The following is a 5,173-nucleotide window of genomic DNA, read 5'->3' as shown; positions in this document are numbered from 1 at the left end:
TCTGTGTGGTTTGTGGTAATTCTAGTGAAATGGATTAACTGTAAAGTATTTTTCAGATATATATGTGATTTCACAATGCGAAAAGTTTGCACTCCAAACATGTACGCAAGTGCAAAGAGCAAACAACAGCAGTATACAAAATATCACATGCTCACTGCTGCGTTTCAGTCTGTTATCTAGTTAGCCTAGTTACAATGATGTTATTATAAGCAGTCATGGGGGTTAGAGTCCTGTCAATTCCCTGTGTGTGGAATCTGCATGTTCTTGCCATGCTTTGGGGGTTTCCTCTGGATTCTCCCGTTTCCTTCTTTAGTCCAGAGACATGCATCGGTGGCTGCTTGGCATCTATAAGTTCAGTTCAATTCAATGTTATTTTATTTGTATAGCACTTTTAACACTGGATATTTCAAAATTCAGAATAAAAAATGGAAAATTAAATTTATATTTATCCCTAATGATCAAGCCTGAGACAACACTTCCCCGAAACGATATTCAATTCAATTCAATTTTATTTGTATAGCGCTTTTAACAATGAACATTGTCTCAAAGCAGCTTTACAGAACATAGGAAACAAAAAAAACATAGTGTAAAAAGTCCTAGATGTTAGACAAAATCATCCCTAGTGCGCAAGCCTGATGTAGAATTTAAGTGTGTGTGTATTAATTAGGAGGTGGTTGTTGTCCTGATATGAGGAAGAAACCTTGAGAAGAACCAGACTCAAAAGGGAACTAGTCCTCATCTGGGTGACACCAGAGAGTGTATCTGAAGAAACCGCTCTCATGAGTAGTGAAATGCTTCGATCTAACCAGGAAGAAGACCAGTTTACAGATAACCACCACTGGAAGACTGAGAAACCTTTATACAGTCATCCAGAGTTGTGTAACCAGGCGTTTTTGAGGAACCTATAGATCAGTGTCATTTCTGAATTATAACTCTACTTTCTTCTTGCCAAAGCCATCAAATGTCTGTGAATTTTCTATGGTGTGTAAATGGGTGTGCAATTGTGTCCTACAATGGATTCCCCTTCCTTGTGCCCTGAGTCTTCTGATATAGACTCCACAAAGCATTATAGAAAAAGGATGGCTGGAATGCCCTTGAATCAAACATCAGATTCATTTTAACTCATTTGTATTCTCAGTGTAAACATCCTTCAGTTTCGAGTTTTTAAAGCTTTCAGACTGATGCACACTGTAACCAATCAGCAACGAGCATGTGATAAAGCACCCGCCCCTTCTGTTTCCAGTTAAAGTTGATGTGTTTTCTGATTTGTTGTAATTTTGCCTCTTTTATTAATATGTTTTTTTCATTTTCAGGCCACCATAGAAACAAAATATAGAAACATAATAGGGCTAGCCTACAAAAAATCTGATACCCAGTTTTGAAATCACTGCTACAGTTTAACATTATACATTTTCATTGCTCTGCTCTCACACCTCGATTTAATATATACATGAGAAATATCATCATCTCAATTCATTGTGAAAGTTGTTTTCCTTGAGAAGAAAAAAAAAAAAAAAGTAATTTGCTGTTTCCTGCATGCTCACAATGAGTTCTACAGAGTTACTCATTGTTCTGTGAGTACCCTATGCTGTGTAGCAGTTCCCACGATCTATTCCAGGAGCTATTTTGATGAGAATAAGACAAGTAATCAGTGCCTGCTGGCAGGAGTGCCACTCTTACACAGTGGCATCATGGGAAACAATGTAGAAGCAATTTCTCAGGAACCGCTTCTGATTGTGCTGAAATCCTCTTTTCTCCATCTGTATACTAGTCTGTAAATAGTTTTCTATTAATGACGTTTTTACAAGAAAACATTTTCACAGTAAGCCTATTGTATTTCAGGAGACATTTTTGCAAGTTTAAAGCTATCTGGAAAAGCTTAGAATGGATGATAAAACTCTAAGTTGTTATGGGTGTCCTCTAGAAATAGTTTGCCATTTTTAGACATTTTTAATTAAATTTATATTATGACTGTAAGTATTGATAAACCAGGAAACTTTATGAAAAGGTAACACGTACAATATCTGTGGAAGTTTTACTTTTGGTTTTGAAGATATAATGTACCATTCAAATCATTTACTGTCATCCCCTTTGTTTTAATGTGACACTTTCATCATGTGTGGCTTCATTTGTTTAACTATGCTCTAACATTGGATAAAACCTGCTGCCAACTGTGCATGTGTAAATGTGCCACAAGAAGAAACTGACGTAGGCCAAATTGCAAACTCTTCCTTTATGAAGACTATTTCTTAAACCATTTTCAGAGTTAATGCTAATTTGAATGGACTGTAATAATGCTCAAATCTGTTTAAGATACAGGGCAGTGGTTTCAGACTTTTATCTCAACTATATACAAATAAAAAAAGACTTGCATTTAACTTTGACATCAATGACAATGATTTTACTTGGACTTGATCTCTTTGACATGGAAAATATTACAATCACAAAGGTGTGCAGTAAATCAACTATTTTTTTCCCTGAACAAACAGTTCATCTTTAGCAAATCAGCAATAATATTCATTTCCATGGTCAAAGTTTAATCAACTTGCATTAGATAAAGAATTAAAGGCTGCTTATTCCCTGATGACAGAGGCACAATGCAGTAACCATGATCCCAAATATAGCAGCCTTTACTTACAAAGCTTGTGTTGTTTGTAACAACAAAAGGGTTGCAAGATATAGAAAAGTATCAGAAGCAAAAGCAGCAACTTAAAATTTTGTTCATCACTTGCGTAGAGCAGCTGCAAATTGTAAAATGCAAATACCAAATTAAGGCCAAATCAAACTGAGATAGATGGGTACACTCTATCTTACCTTGTATGAAATTGAACTGAAATATTCATTTTTATAGACCTAGTAATGCACCTTTTAAACATCTATATCAGGGGTGTCCAATCTTATCCGCAAAGGGCCAGTGTGGGTGCAGGTTTTCATTCCAACTGAGCAGAAGCCACACCTGAGTCTACTGAAAGCCAAGATCTACTGATTAGCCAGTTGGAATCAGGTGTAGCTTCTGCTTGGTTGGAATGAAAACCTGCACCCACACCGGCCCTTTCTGGATAAGATTGGACACCCCTGATCTATATATTTCAACTGAGGTAGAAAGTTTGCCTGGAAAGTGATGAACACCAATTTTATAAAGCCTGTGTGATGTATTATTAATTTATTATACAGTTTTTCTGGCTGGAAATTTGATAAAGAGCACATTGTGAATTTTTAAGGACTTGTAATTTGACCTGGACTTAGCTGTCTTGACTTGAGATTAAGCTAAACAATGACAATCCCACCTCTGAAAAAAGCAGAACACAAAGAGCCTCATGCTGTGAAAGTTTTGTCAACTCTGAAATCTAATGTGTGTGAGAAACTGCATCTGAAAGAGAACAAGACTGTTTGTGTTGGTATCTTAAATAGTGATTTAGGTCTATTACAGCATGGAGAATGGGCTTGAATCCAAGTGAAATCCTGACTGGCTGCTTTACCCTGTTTTAACCCTTTAATGTTCTGTGCGACCGTTTGGTCACTGTATAGTTTGAGTCACTATATTTCATTAACAAAATTTTTTAACTTAACCCCAGCTGATTGGGCAACCATTTGCTAGAGGCCTATATTTAAATGATTATGAGGTCTATTTAAAAAAAATAGTTATATATTGTTGTTATTATTGGCCGAATTAAATAAATAATGCAAAGTAAGAGTTTTTCCATTGCTTCGGACATTAACAGTAAGAAGAGCTAGCAGATTTGTTTTGTAGGATATAGGCTTACAAAAACATCTGCAGGTACAGACACTGTTAGCTGGTTGTAGATAGATTGGCCAGATGACCATTTAAACCTTCCTAGCTTCATTATGACCTATCCTGAAACTGTTACTCTACTAAATGTTATTGGGTCTTGCAGGAGAGAAGCACATACATGTACCAGGCTTGAACTGAAACATAGTAAGATATCTACCAAATAAACACATAAGCATAGTCTTAAAATATGTACATTTACATAATTTACATTGTTTTTCCCCCCTCTAAATCCCTTCATTCATTTATCTTAACCACTTTATCCTGGTCAGGGTCCAGGGTCTATCCTGTAAACACTGGGACACAGCCAATTTGGATAAACTTTTACATATTAATTGCAATAGATAGGCCATTTTGAAAGTATTTCAGCAATTAAATGAGAATGTGGGTTAATAAGTATTCAGAATTACATATTTCAAACAGATTTAGTCAAACTGAGTTTGTTTCTTTATTGTGATTATTAGCATTGGGAGTTAGCAGCGTTCTAGATAATTCCATTTAGTTAGTAGCAGCCTAGTTTGTATATTATTATTAATTGATCTGTAGTTTACAATATAAACTAGTATACTTAGTATGCTTTTCATACGTATTATATGTATCTGTATATACATTATCCATCCTCCACTAGGTATATTACCCTGACTAGCCTTTGTTTAGGTCGTAGGGTAAGTCACCCTACGACACCCAAACAACTTATGTCTCTGTGGATTAAATAAACATAATGAGGCGGATTTTCCACTAGATAAAATGAGACAATTTCCAGGTGAATTATATCGTGGACCCTGTGTTCATTCAAAACGTTCATGTTAAATCTTTTGCCAATAAAAGTATTGCCCCTTCCATTAGATCTGTGTTACTGTATCACACTGACACTGCAGTGTGCTCTACTTTCTCCTTATGTTGAAATGTTGTGGAGTAATTCTGCCATCTAGTGGTTTATGGGGCTTTTTTTGGTTGGTTTGTTTGTTTTGTTTTGTTTTTTGATGTGGTTGATGAAAGTGGTGGACACCCCAAAAATTGTTAACGCAAATAGTTTGCATGATACATTGCGTGCGCACGCGCGCACCCGCACACCTAGTGTATGTAGGGTATATATAACCAAATCTGATTTGCGAACGTTCTGGGAACAAAACACAAACTTTTACTGGGAAACATTGTTCCAAACTATTGGACTTTTTTCAGCACAAAACACAGTGAATGTGTTGAATAAGGCGTCGTTGTGAGATATATTATTAATAATGTGTCGATATAGGAACGAATCGAATCTTTGAGTCGACTCTTCTGAAAAAAACGATGGGAGACGGCAAATTCGCAGATATTCAGGGTTTTTTTTCTTGCTGGCACTAGAATTTGTCCTCCAACCTGGCCATAACTGTTCTGCGT

Source organism: Hemibagrus wyckioides, linkage group LG03 (genome assembly GCF_019097595.1).
Source record: "Hemibagrus wyckioides isolate EC202008001 linkage group LG03, SWU_Hwy_1.0, whole genome shotgun sequence".
Taxonomy (NCBI): Eukaryota; Metazoa; Chordata; class Actinopteri; order Siluriformes; family Bagridae; genus Hemibagrus; species Hemibagrus wyckioides.
Note: the sequence above shows the minus strand (reverse complement) of the source record.